Source organism: Chinchilla lanigera, unplaced genomic scaffold (genome assembly GCF_000276665.1).
Source record: "Chinchilla lanigera isolate Chin_1 unplaced genomic scaffold, ChiLan1.0 scaffold00013, whole genome shotgun sequence".
NCBI lineage: Eukaryota > Metazoa > Chordata > Mammalia > Rodentia > Chinchillidae > Chinchilla > Chinchilla lanigera.
The window spans coordinates 29,010,630-29,025,334 of NW_004955414.1; the positions used below are offsets into that span (position 1 = coordinate 29,010,630).

The 14,705-nt window shown below is 45.7% G+C and overlaps 1 long non-coding RNA gene across 1 annotated transcript in view; it reads left to right on the forward strand.

The window, feature by feature from the left end:
- The first annotated feature begins 321 nt into the window (after positions 1-321).
- The window catches only part of LOC102022278, a 70,964-nt gene continuing 56,580 nt past the window's right edge, over positions 322-14,705 (forward strand). Inside the window, exon 1 of the long non-coding RNA XR_260210.2 lies at positions 322-402. This is a non-coding gene — a long non-coding RNA (uncharacterized LOC102022278). The remainder of the gene's footprint in view (positions 403-14,705) is intronic.

A 14,705-nucleotide genomic window follows, 5' to 3' on the forward strand; every position in this document is an offset into this window, starting at 1 on the left:
CTTTTGTCGTAGTTATTTTCTTCCTTGCTGAGATAATACCTGGTGCTTGCAACTTTAATGAGAAAAGGTTCATTTGGGGTCACGGTGTGTAGAGGTCTCAGTCCCTAGTCGGTCAGCGCCAGGGCATGATGGCCTGACAGAGAGGCATAGTGAAGGAGAGCTGTTCGCAGTAGGGTGGTGTGGTAGACAGGCAGCAGATGTCAAGGGAGGATCTGGGAAGAGAAGGGAGATAAACCCTTCCAGACCACGCCCCAGCGGCCCCTTCTTCTGCCGGGTCCCACCTCCGAACAGTGAGTCAGCTGTGAGTCCCCATAACCCAATCACCGACCGAAAGCCCTGCCTATGATCTCGTGAGGTCCTCGGGAGACATCTAGGTAGAAACCATGACACTTTGGAAGGGAGGTAAGTATCTCCCTTTCTCCTCTGTGTAGATCAGGGTGAGTTTGTACGCCAGGACTTCATGGTACACACAGACTAATAATGCAGATGAAAAAAAGATTGGTGTGGAGCCTGGGAGAGAGCAGATTTAGGGCAGAGGAAAGAAGGAAGAGTGGAGGGGAATGCAGTGCTTTATAGTGGCAGGATTTCGGAAACCTCAGCAAAGAGACATGAAAAGCAGGATGTTCCTATGATGAAAGTGAATTTATCGGGGTTACGTGGGTTTTAGAAACACCACATCCCAAGTCTGGTCTGGTGGCATGTCCTTCCAGTCCCAGTTACTCTGGAGGCTGAGATAGGTGGATTACTTGAGCCCAGGAGTTTGAGACCAATCTGGGCAACACAGTGATACCCTGTCTCCCAATATAAACAAATAAATGCATTTTGATTTAAATTAACAAACATTAAAATAATATGTAAAAAGCCATCACGTTCCAAAACAAACCCATTTGGCTTAGTCCTTTACTTGCCAGGGTAGTGAAAAACCAGTGCCGACCATTGTGTGTGCCTGTGTGTGTGTACATGTGTGCACCCGTGTGTGTGTAAGCCTTTCCTGACAGTGACCGTGCAAGTGTTACAGTTAAATGGTCAAAAAGTAGTCCAGGTTCTTGTGCATGGCAAGGAAAGAATCGCCAAGCAGGCACCCCATAGTAAGTAGTAAGTAGCTACATCTATTGAGGATCACAGAACAGTAACCAGAACAGGCAGAAGGGCAAAAGGAAAAAGGAGGAAGAGGAACTCTGAGTGAGTCAGGTTCAACTGCTGCTGGTGGTGGAGAAGCTCTCAGGGAAGGAGCTGGTGGTGGTGATGGTGTGTGACTGGGCACCCACCCAGCTAGCTGGCTCATGGGCTCTTGGGCTCCGGGCTCTGGGCTCCGGGCTGTGCTGGGCCCCCCTGAGGAGTGGGTGGAAGAGGAGCCCTCGATGAGTACCTGCACAACTCAGGCTTCGAGTACTTAAAGGGTCAGACCCCTCTAAATTCAGCTGCTTCCCATTGTGGTTAGACACCTGTGGCTCCAGGCATCTCCCTCAGCATCACAATTTCCTAAATTTAAACTTGGATAATCACCAGGGTAGTGTGGTGCCCAGTGTTGAATGAAGGGAAGGGTGTTCTCACTCAGCTCCTCTGTTTCTAATTGTATCACAGGGGCCCTGGGTGGTGGCTCCTGGGAACCCCGAAGAGAAGGCTCTGCACGTGAATGCAGCTCTTGTCCCTGCTCACTGTGCCCAGGGCATCCATGCAGAAGCTGTTACACAAGCTGGAACACAGAGGTCTTTGTCAAGGTTCCAGAGCCCTTGGTGACTGGTGCTGTGTCCTTAGCTTTCTGTTTGGATTCCCTAATTTTTTGTTGCTCATCTTCTATGACTCCCCTGTAACCCTCATTCTTCTAGTTGTGCTTCAGTTCCCCCAGTTTTAGGGAACAAGCATGTGACCTGCCAATTAGGGTTTTGTTGTTGTTGTTGTTGCTTTGTCTTTTTAAGACACGGTTTTGCTGTGGAGTTCAGGCTGGCCTTGAACTCATTTTGTATCCTAGGCTAGCCTCAACCTCTGGAGTGCTGGGATCACAGGCATGCATCACCATGCCCAATTGACTGGCCAATTAGACTACTGTATTGAAAGGGGAAAACTATACAAGAGAAATTGTTCTTTTTAAAACTTTGTGCTTTTGAAATTGCCTAGCTCTGTAACTGCTTCATTGCTTTGTAATTACTTTCTTGACCCCTGTAATCATGAAAGCATAACTGAACATGCAGGGTGTGTCATTGTACCATTGTATCAATCTTCATAAACTGGTGATCTTTAATCTACCCTTGTAACTGATGACCTCACCCTGCTAGCTAATCAGAAGAACTTTCAGGCTGTTCTGTTTTGCCTTTGTACTTCCTCTGTACCTCCTCCTTGTGTGTCATATAAAAGCCCTAGGCCACCAGAAATCAGGGCCTGTTATCTTGGGTATGATCCTGATCAGTGCCTGTTGATGTAAATACGTCTGCCTCCAAATCCTGCGTGTCATTTCAGTGTTTCTGCTTGCTGTTGCAGTAGCTCATAGCTGGGGGCATTGGATCAGTAATTGATGTGTTATTCTACTGAGGAGTCAGTGGGGATTTTTTGTTCTGTTTTTAATTTTTTTCTTTTTTTGGTTTGAGCCAGCTGTTGGGGCCACTACATGGTTTGGATATGAAATGTCCCCCAAAAGCTCATGTGTTGAAGGCTTGGTCTCCAGCTGATGATGCTCTTGGGAGATAGTGGAGACTTTATGAGGCAGGACCTAGTTGGAAGGAAGTTAGGCTACTGGGGGCCATGTGCTCAAAGGGGATATTGAAATACTGGTCCGTCCTCTCCTTCTCTTCTGGTGGCAATGAGCTGAAGAGCTTTACTCCACCATGCTTACTCCACGACATGATGTCCTGCTTTATCAATGATCCAGTCTTTCACAATGATCCAACCTACTGTGGACTGAAACCTCTGAAATCACGAGCCAGAATAAATCCTTTTAAATTGATGACCTCAGGTATTCTGTCACAGTAACAGAAAACTGACTAACACATAGATAAATGAATCCTGTCTTGGTCACTATTTTTGTGGCTGAGACCACGTGCATGACACCAAAAGTTAAATGAGGAAAGGTTTATTTTGACTTACAGTTTGTAGAGTTTTCAGTCCATCGTTGCCTGGCTCCAAGGCAGGGTGGCATGGCAGAAGGCATCAAAGAGGACAAATAATCCATGGCAGAGCAGGACAGGCAGAAGGCAGCAAAGCAGGGAAGCAACAAATCAGCTTTTTCTCTGTTCCTTATCGTCCATCCAGGCTACTTTTCCTTGGTGGGGCAATATTAATCCCAGAATCACACACCCTAGTTCCAGCCACCTTTGAAAAACTCCACCTATGACCACATGAGGCTTTGGCAGGGACGTCTAGATACAAGCCATAACAGATCCTAACAATAAATCTGACAGCAGGAAACTCAACTTTGGGGTGCATAAAATTAGTTCTCATTATATCCTTCGAACCACTGGATCAAGCCATACCTGATATTAGTTACCTTTGGACTTTCCAGTAACACAAACCAATAAATCGCCCAAATTCCTGTCTTGTTTTTCTCCCTTAAACATGTTCGGATCTGTGTTCTGTCACCTGTGATAGAAACATTCTTAACGGATTCTGACTCCCGGCTCCTGGAGACTTTATGTGAGGAAAGATCATGACAGTTGATGAATCCGGCATCTCCATCTATTGCTCAAGTCTGAAAGAACATACTTCTTTTCTGGGTTGGCTGTTTTCTTTTAATGCCAACGGTTGGAGTACTTTTTCACTCTGCATCAATCCAGCTCTATAGGTCCAATGTGACCAGGGCTTTGAAAACAGAAGTCTGTAATTTCTACCATAAAGCAAAGGTCACTTAGATCTCTAGAAGACAAATGCTTAGCTGTTCTTCCAGTAAGGGGAAGGGACATTTGACCTTTTCAATTGCCTATTCTTGGGGAAGTAAGCTAGAATAACTATCTTAATAAGCTACCTGTTAATTAAAGCTTTGTAAAGAAAAGTCACCCAAAACCTTCTAATAGACTCCTTGATAACTGAGTCCCTCTCGTGCATGTGTGAAGCACCATATAGGTGGATGGCAATGCAAGGGAAAAGGCACATGGCCCAGCCTTCCTAACTAGTGGGCTTGTGTGCACTGCCCATTGGAAAGGCTGGGTGGTCAGACCTAAACCCACGTGACAGATAGATTGCAAACTGAAACACCCCCAGAGGCCAGGTAGGTAACAGAACTAGTGAACTGGGGCGGGGGTGGGATGTGGAGGAGCAGGGGGAGTAGTGGGGACTACTGTGACAAGGAGAGACTGGGTCGGTGAAGGGCAGCCACTGCTCAGCTCAGAATGTGATCCCAGTGTGACTCCCATTTAAGGGAAGCTCAGATCTCGCCAGTTCTAAATGTTGGCAAGTTCTAATCAACAAACAGAAACGACAGAAGCAGTACTGCCAAGCTAAACAAAACACAAGCAGGCCAGGTCAGTGTTTGTAAAACCTCTGCTACACAGTCTATAATTATTTATCCATTTTCCTCCATAGTGTGTCTGCTTATAAATTTGTGAATAGTGTGGTCAGGTTATTTCTAAAACTTTGTTTTCTTTTTCTTTGCTTACATCCAAGATCAGTTGTGTCTCTCAGGTGTCACAGTCTTTAGAAACTAGATTGCTCCAGTGTCACGTGCTATGGGAGGGCTGCTTGGCTTGGGGCATGCTGGGTGCCGGGTGTTCCTGTCCCTCTCTTTAAATAGAAGGTCCTTGTCTTAGCCACTTTCTGGACTCTGAGACACAATACCTGACACTTGCAACAGAAGAAACGTTTATTTTGGCTCACAATTGGTAGTCTCTAGCGGCCAGCTCCAAGTCAGGAAAGGACGGTGTAAGGATCTGGCAGAGGAGAGCTTCACACATTGTGGTAACTAGGAAACAGAGAAAAGGGAGGAGCCGGGGAGGGAGAGACAACTTTCTGGGTCACACCTCCCAGCAACCCACCTCTTCCGACCAGGCCCCACCTTCCAGCACCAAGCCAGACAGCCTAGCACCTCCTTAACCCATCCCCTCCCACAGGCCTCACCTGTGAGCACATGTGGCTTTGGGGATATCCTGATATGAACCCTAACAGCCCTGCTCTGCCTTGCCTTTGGACAGCAACGGCTCCTGCTCTTTGTCCACATGGTTTGGGTGGGGCTGGGTCAGCCCTGGAATCCAGGGTCAGCCCACGCCAGCCAGGCCATTCAAAGACTTCACCCTTGGACCACAGCAGATTGGGGCGAGGTTGGAGTGCATGCCCATGAGCCACGCCAGTGAGACAATTCCTGTGTTTGATTTTGTTTTGGCAAAAATTACTGAAAAGGGAAACTTTTTCCTCTAAGGTTGTTTGCTGACTCTAAGAAATTTGAATCTGGAGAATCCAAGCGCCATCCGTGGGTAAAGGCCTGGTGAGAGTGATGCTGTCACCAAGGGAGGCAGAGAAAAGGGGAGGGGAGGAAGTGAGGGAGAGACACACACAGGGACTAAATTTGTGCCTTTGACTCCAGCTAAGCCTGAAGCTACATCTACATCTGGACTTTTTATTAGGTTAGCAAAAATATTCTTGTTTCTTGCTAGGGATACTTTCACATATGTATCTCATATATATGGTTTGCTAACTACCATAGCATAGCATCTTGGACAGAAGAGAAGCCTGGGAGCCCAGAGCCATAATGGGGCCCTCTTGGCTGGGAGGTGGGGACATCTGTCTGAACCCACATTGTGACAGTAGGGAGACAAGCCTCAGGAAGAAGCAGGGCTGACAGGCTCCTTCCTGACTGCAGGGCTTAGTGTCAAGATGTGTGCTAGGGAAGCATCCCACGCTCAGTCTGCTTTGCTGTAACACTTGTATGTTTGTGTGTGATTTTAACATAAATTAGCTCAAATGTGGTTGATAAATGGAACAATGTCAGTGCAACTAGGAAGTTGAACTGGTTCATCTGTGAGGCTGCCGGTCTGCCAGTGTGCAGTGTCAGGGGATGAAGGCCAAGGGCACAAACACAGCCGGGCACAGAAAGCGGAGGAGGGAGGCAGTGTGCCCCCGCTCTCAGGACCTCTTCTCTCCCTTTGCCTTAGGGGGCCTCGGCTCACGGGAAGGCGTTCACTGCTCAGCTCCCCAGTCCTGTGCAGCCTTTCCCTCTCCCAGTGACTCAGAAGACCTCAGCTTCTTTTCCATTGCCATTCGTCCATTTACCTTGTCTTTCTCTGTCTGTTTACGGTAAATTTCTCTATTTCCAGCAAAAATTTCTTTATTTATTAGGAGTCGAACATTCTTTTAAAACTACATTGCTATTTCTATTAAGATGATTGTCACCCTTGTTAGTGCTGTGGCTGCAAAGCTGCATGTTGTGAATCATCTTCCTCCGTCTGATTTTCCTCATAAATCTTAATTATTTGTAGTTTGCAATTCTACAGAAAGTGTGTTGCTCTCCACCCCCTAGGAACTCATATATCTTGTTATTGCAAAAACACCTGCATTTAGAAGAAAGCAGAATAATAGCTGTGAATGTGCTGACCTCAGACTGTTCTGCCTCACTTGTCGTCCTCCTCACTTTTACAAGGTGTTATCAAGGTTCAACCTGCCTGCTTATACTTTTCTCTTCTGATAATGAACACAAAGAAGTCGCACCTGATTTCGGAGTTGATCTCAGAAGTCTGTCTGGATCCCCAAGTCCAATTTTCCGCCCAGGAGATCGAGCGCATGCTCTTCCTTTCGGCGTCGAGGAGGGGCCTTTCAGCAGACCTTGAACATCGATAACGCAGCATAAGCAGATGCTACAAACTGTAAAGGATGCAGGATGCTGGCAGCTGGAAAATTGTACTACAAAAATAAACACCCTGTTTCTGCAAATTGGGCAACTCTCATTAGCCCTAGGAAGCTCATTTTCATGGTTAAGTAGTTAAGCAGCTGATTAAAGGCAGAAGACCATTTAGGCACCTGTATATTTGTGCATTTTCTGTTCATTTTCAACTTTTGCCAGGAGATGGCGCTCTGAATGCACTTTGGCCGAGGATCCCTTAGCGCTACCAGAAAAATTCAGCACCTTCAAATACTTCTTTCTTGGAGGGAGAAAATGACTTGGACTTTCCAAGGGAGAGAGGAATGCAATTTAAAAACCAGCTGGCTGGAAACCAAGAGGCTAGGAAGAAAATAATACCGTTATCATTTTTTTAATTTGGATTTTTAAAATCCAATTAATGCTGATTAGCGATGGGGGCAGGTTCAGTCCCAATGTCGTGATGTTAAATCATAAAGTAATAATATTTTGAAATTAAGAAAAAGCCATCTAAGAAAGAACTAGTTTTAGATTTTACCACATTAGAATAAAGACAGCTTGGTGTACCAGGGTGTGGATTTAAATCTCAAAGGCAAATGCCACAAATGCAAATAGTACGGTAGTCGTTCACATCTTTCGGATATACCTTCTCATGTGATCAGAGGTCTGACTATGTAGTCTGGGCAGCCTTGAACTTGCTGCGAAGCTCAGACTAGCCTTGAACTCACGGTCTGCCTTCTTTGGCCTCCTGAATTCTGGGATTGAGGTGTGTGCCAGCATGTGGGCTCAAAGACTGCTTTTTAGGCAGTTTTGCTCTGTATTTGAAGAGCTAGTTCTAGGGACTGTGGTGGCTCCAGGTCTGACTCTTAGCCTGAGAGATGGGTCGAAGAGAATGGAAACATACCACTCCTTGACGGCTTGCCATGTGCCAAGTTCTTTAGGGGCTACTCTGAATGCGTTATCTCATTGAATCCTGCGCTATCAGGAGGTGGTTATTCTTGTCATGTTTTATAGATGAAGAGACAGAACTTGCCCAAGGCCAAACAAGTAATATTTATCACAGCTACTAAAGGATTCAGCTGGGCTCAGAACCCACCCTGAGCCCTGTCAGCCCTACAGTCCTGTCAGTTCTCACCCATTTTGCCTCCAGATTTGCTACTTCCTCTTTTCTGCTGAAAGCCTTCTGAGGGCTTTCATAGCCCACAGCACAAAGGCCAGATTACTTAGTCTGACAGTCTTTTTGTTTGAGACAGGGTCTTACTATATAGTCCAGGCTGGCCTTGAACTCACTATGTAGCCCAGGCTGGCCTCAAACTCAGTGATCCTCCTGCCTCAGCCTCCCAAGTGCTGAGATTATAGGTTTGTGCCATCATGCCCAGCTGACAATGTGTTTTATAAGTCAGTGTCAAGCAAGAGCAGGCTAGAGAAATGGCAGGGATATTTTCTAAGGCTGTGTCTCCCTGATGGCCATCTCCGAAACTGTTCCGCAGTACTTGCATATTCATTTGTGATCTGTTTACGGGTTCCATTGCTAATCCATATATTAAGTATTTTTAAACCTGAATTTATTTTAAAATTTAAAAACATTCTATATAGTGTGTAACATTTCCTTTGCACACCCTAGTAGAAAGGCTTGTTTGGTAGAAAATCTCTTTGTCATACATTCCAGTGGGGACAGAACTTTTCTTTTATCTCATAAGGTCTGTTTATGTCACTTACCCTCTGAGTGTCCTCAGGACAATATCTTCCACTTCTCTTGCTTAATTGTCTCCTAAAAATCCGAAGAAAGTAGATAAGTGTTCCAGGAGGAAATACTGCTGGGCTTTGATTCTTACAGCTGGTATTACAGCTGTGTCAGCATTTGTTACCAAGTCCCCAAACGCACACTTTGCACAAGCATTTCTGGGCTCAGGTCATTATTTTATGACGTTTGTTAAAAAATATGCTTTCTTTTTCCGGCAGAAGCATTTTCCCTTGGGTGTCTCTCTCCTTGTTCTGCCTCGCTTTGTCTTGCTTGGATAGAAGCTTAGTTCATTGGAAATGAAGCTAAGGTTAATGTTTAAATAATCACAGCTGGAATGCAGGCAGAGTCTAGTTATTTGTACACTACTAATGATAAAAGGACAAAAAAAATTAAAGATCTGAAAGGACTCTAAATGAGTAAAAAGATCATCAAAGAACAAATATAAACAAAGAAGTATGGAATGAACTTAGTTATATTACAAAAATTGTAGATTAACAACACTTTAAATACAGTTCTCCCTATTCTTTGAGGAGTTTCAAAAATTATTGTCCATCATTTCCCAAGTGAGCTTTTTCAGAAGTGCACCTATCAGGCCCTTGATTTATGCAGCTCACGTAAGCAATGCCTCCCCAGTCTGTCTCTCAGCCATCTGAAATGCTGGGGTGATTATTTCCCCAGAGCGTGTACAGTGGGCGTGCAGGGCGGGGTCACATGGAGTACAGTGGAGGTGTGAGGTGTCCCCACTGCTTCACATGGTGAAGGGGGCCCATTCTCTCTACCTTGGTGGGTCCATTGATGACTCCTCTCTTTGGAGCAAAAGTGGTGGAGCTCTGACCTGCACAGGAGACAGGAGCTACGGACGTAAATGGATGCAGAGACTGTGAAGCAATGGCGGCCGAGTTGCCCTAGGGAAAGTCACACCCAGTAGGGAGACTGAGGCCCAGTTGTGTGTGGAGTCAGAGATGTCCACAGGGTCTGTGTGCGGGCTTTCGTGTTCTTTAACCACACCCATCATGGGCCATGCTTGGTGCTAGTTCACAAATAGTAGTTCATGTGATCCACATAATTACTACAAGTAGTCAATACTATTAAAACCCTCATTAAAAATACATATTTTATTAGTGCACATTAATTTTACAAAATATTGAATTTCACTGTGGAATTTTCATACCTCCATATGACATAGTCTGATGGCATCCACCCACATTACTCTCCTTTACTCCCTCTGCCCTTATTCCTTCCTTCTGTCTAATAATAGCCTCCCTTTGACTTTTGTGCTTTTTCTTTTTTTAAGATTCTCCACAGTAGGGAAAACGAGTGGTGCTTGTTTCTCCGAGTCTGGCTTATTTCACTTAATAGCATGATCTCCAGTTTCAGCCATAAAATCTCCACTTGAGAGATGAGAGAATTGACCCAGAAAGGCAAAGGAACTTGCCCAAGGTCACACAGCTAGGAAGCAGCAGAGCTGGACGTGGGCCCAGGTCTGCCAGTTCTCCATGCCAGGCTTCAGCCCACTGGAAGCTGGTAGAGAGAGCTGAGGTGTCCAGGGAACATGGCTGAATGAGTCATTTAAAAGGAACCCAGAGTGGGTCAGCTGATCCTGCTCTGAGAGACCCTGCATTGTCAGAAGTCCTCTCTGGTCCCCATGTCAACAGCCCAGTGGCCTTTGCAGAATCACTTCTGTACCCCACCTGGGCCGACTCTGAACCTACACTACCAAGAGAATGACAGTCCCTCTGGCCAGGCTGACAGTCCTGTACCTCAAGGCTGGCTAAGTCCATTAACTCCCTGGGAGAAGCAAGTGGGGAGAACATGATCTATTTTAGAGAGCTGTCGCTTTCTGAGCAGCACCTTTTGTCTCAGGACAGTTATGGCTTCACTGTCTACTGCACACCTGCTGTCTCCTTGAAGCAGGTCACTGAGACTTGTGCTAGGAATGGGGTTCAGCTGTACTTTAATTAACTCAACTGTTAATTCCAGCTGTTGGGGATGGGATTCCAGTGGACATTAAGTACAAGTGAGCAAGATTTCGGCGCCGGCACACCTTGTAAGATGCATTGCAAAGAATTGGTATAACCAAGGCTGATGCCGGCACATGGCCACTCTTGTGTATTTTGGTGTAGACTGTCCCAAGGGCTGGCAGGAGACTAAGCAGCTGAGGACTGCTTGGCTGCTAGAAATCCTGCTGGTAAGGACCAGGTTCGGGAGGTTTCTGCTGGGAAGAAGGACTGCATTGGTTGTTGGACTCCAGATGATGTATGCTATGGCTTGATAAAAAGTTTGTCTGCATTTTGCCCCTGTCCAGAGTCTTTGCCTGATACTGAGAATAAGGGCAGTGGACTGATTAATCTGGCAAAAGAAATTTCAAGGCAGTCAAATGTTGAGGCAGTGGTATGGCGATTGTTGGGGGCTTTTAGCCAGTTTTATGGTGAGAATCAAGAGCAAAGAGCCCAGCAGGATGATTTAAAATGTTGTGAGTTTAGCCAGAAAGGAAGCTCCAGTAAAGCTGTGGACTGCAAAGATAGAGCAGAGAAGATCTCCAGTACTGAGAAGGAACAGGAGAATATAAAAGATGGCCTGAGGGCACAGCAAGTCTCCACCCTTTGTAGCCTCAAACCTGCAAAGGTGAAAGACTTTGCTTTGAGGAGCAAGCCACAGAGTGCCATGTTCCAGACTGGTGGCGGCAGCTGCAACATGTGCCAGAATGGAGGCCACATAGAGAATTTGTTCCTCAGAATCAGATTCAGAGCACACAGCAATCCAGGCACTCAACCCCTATGGCCAAGAGAGAGGAAAGCTTGGTTACTGCTCTAGGTGGTAGCAGATCTTGGCATCATCCACATGGCGCTGATTTTAGGTGCATACAGAATGCAAGAGTTCTGAGGTTAAGAAAGCTTCCCCCTAGATTTCAGAAGGCCTGGGAGGCCAGGCAGTGTGTGAAGCTAGGAATGTGAAGTGAAAGGTGCAGTGGAGACCCAAGAAGTTTGGAAAAGCCAGGAACGTGGATTGTCTGAGGAAAGCTGCAAGGAGGGAGCAAAGCAGGTCCAAGAGAGAAGCCCTAGGAACTACAACCACTAGAAGTGCCATAGGGGTGGAGTCACGCAAGCCCTTTGGAGCTCACAATATTCCACAAGTTGCTTCAGATGCTGGATGTGGAACTACAGGACTTAATGTTTTCCCTGCTGCATGTTGGACTTGCTTTGGTCCCAGTGCTTTGTATCCTTCTGTTTGTACCTTTTGAAATGGTAATGTTTATTTTGTGCCATTGACTGTTAGAAGTGTTTAACTTTTCATTTGTATGGGGACTTGCACCTGAGAGTTTGCCTTACATCTGGGAAGAGACTTGGTACTTGGACTTTTCAGCAACGATGAACCTGTTAGGACTTTGGCAACACTTGCAGATGGACTAATGCCTTTGCATAAAGGGATGTGCATGAGACTTTGGGGGGCCAGGGGTGGAATGTTATGGTTTGTATATGGATGTCTCCCTAAAGCCTCATGCAGTCTGGGGTGGGCTTCTAGAGTTTATCATTGACTGATGATCCAATGTTGGAATTATGGATGTGAGTGCTACACCTGCCCTGGAGCAAGTAGTTTGCATACAATGTACGGGAGGGAAAGAGGCTTGCTCTTCCAGCCACCACTCCTCCCTTTAGCTCTTGTTGCTTTTGCTGTCTTTTGCTGCCATGAACTGTTGTCCTTTGCCATGTACCACTCTGCCTTGGAGCCAGCCAACTACGGACTGAAACTTCCACAAACTGTAAGCTAAATAAACCTTTCCTTCCTTAATTTTGGATGTCAGGTATTTTGTCTCAGCAGTGAGAGAAAAGTAATCAAGACAAACTGTACTTTAGTTAACTCAATAGTTAATTCCAGCTATTGGGGATAGGATTCCAGTGGACATTAAGTACAAGTCAGCAAGACTTCAGCACCAGCATACCTCATAAGATGCATTGTAAAGAGTTGATATAACCAAGGCTGATGCTGGCACATGGCCACTCTTGTGTATTTTGGTGTAGACTGTCCCAAGGGCTGGCAGGAGACTAAGCAGCTAAGGACTGCTTTGGGAATGGGCAGCTAGGGGCCTGAGGATGGCATTTGAGTGGCAGAATGAAGGCATGTTCAGATATTTCCATGACTCTGTGTCTCTTCTGGTGCAAGACATAAGCCCAGTTCAGGCAGCCACCTCATGCCAGGGTGACTGCCAGGACTTGGGAGAAGACACGTACCATCTCCACCTGGGGAACCAAGGGCAGAGGGGGAAAAGCCAAGCTTTGGTCCCCATCACCATCACTGACAATTATTGTTTCCCTCACCAAAGATTATTGTTTCAAAATATCTGATGTGACACTCCTCATTTTTGTCTTTAAAAACTTCCCCTACCTGGGCCTGGTGGCACATGCCTGTAATCTCAACACTTAGGAGGCTGAAACCAGAGGATCACAAGTTTAAGTCCAGCCTGGGCATCTTACTGACTTGGGGAGACCCTGGTCTCAAAATTTAAAAAATTAAAAAGTTGGGGATGTAGTTTAGCCTGAAGACCCTGGTTCAATCACCAATACCACCAGCAATAAAATAAAAATCTTTCCCTTGGCTCAGCCTCTTTGAATATGCATAGCACACATTCCCATGCAGTGCTCTGCTGTTCCCATCACACAGAGCTCTTCCCAAATAAATATCAGTGTTCTTTGGAGAAACTCACCTATTTATTTTTTATTTAAATTGACACCAACTACACAAAACTCTCCATTATGATTTGGCTCTGAAATGTCCTTCATGTGTTGAAGTTTGGTCTCCAGTGCAGCAATGTTCAGAGGTGTGGCCTGTAGAAGGTGTTTGGGTCAAAGGGCTCTGACCTTAGCAGTGGGTTGCTCCACTGATGGACGCAGGGCTGAATGGGCATTGGGAGGTGGTGGCAGCTTTAGGAGGTGGGGCCTGGTTAGAAGAAGGAGGTTACTGGGCTGTGCCTTTGAAGAATGTGTTGGAGACAGGAAGCAAAGATAGGAAGCAAAGACAGAGAGAGGGAGAGAGAGAGGAAGAGAAAGAGGGAGAGAGAGAAGGAGAATGGACAGGGCCCAAAGACAAAGTGAATGGATGTTCACGTCTCTGCCATGGTGTTTCTGGCTCACTCCAGGCTCAGAGACAATGGAACCAAGAGACCATGGACTGAAACTTCTGGAACCATGAGCCAAAATAAATCTTTCTTCCTTTCAAGTTGCTTCTCTCAGGTATTTGTCACAAAAATGAAAAGCTGACTAACATATTCCTTTATTTCTCTCCAACACAACCTTGAGGAGATGCCTGTTCTTATTTCAAAATTCAGATGGCATCTTTCCTAGGAAGTTTCCCCCCAAGACCCCCTAAAAAATTGGTCACCATTACTTTTCTGAAGAACTTGATTATGAAGGTAGTGTCTTCATCTGTTTTTGCCTTTAAACAATAGAAATTTATGTTTTGAGGTTCTGAAGACTGGGAAATCCAAGATTAAGGTGCCAGAACATTTGCTGTTTGATTTGTTTATGGAACCTTCTCAGCTCAGGTGGTGGAAGAAACAAGGCAGCTCCCTGGAACCTCTTTTCTAAGGGTACTGATCCATTCATGATGGCTTCATCATTACAACTTGATCATGGCCTCAAAAGGCTCCACCTCCTAATGCCATCACGTTGGGAATTAGCTTTCAAAGTATGAATTTTGGGGTATACATCCAGACCATAGCAACCTTCTATTGATTGGAATTGCCTCAGATTTTGTCACCCCTAATGCAGTATGGCCTCACGTAGAAGAAGGGCTCAATACTCACTTGCTGGACAAATGAGTGTTTTTGGCAGTTTCCTCTCTCAGGTGGGTGCCTGCAACCTCTTTATCCTACAGCATCCAAGAAAAACTAGCATCTTGCTACGGGTCCCTCTAACCCTGGCTCTTTGTCTCTAAAGGGTGGTACAGTAAACTGACACTCATGGATTGTCTACAGTAATAGCATATATCACCAGGAAAACTGGATTTCTCTCTGTATTTGGTGGCCACAATTTCGTCTCCTCCATCTGGAAGAACTTCTGCATCTGATGTGTCAGTCCAACTTCACATAGCTGTTAGAACTCTGGAAGTCTGTAAAGCTCACAGGAAGTCAGACCTCCAAGCTTTTCTATATGTTATGGTTTGTGTCTGGGTGTCCCCCCAAAGCCTCAC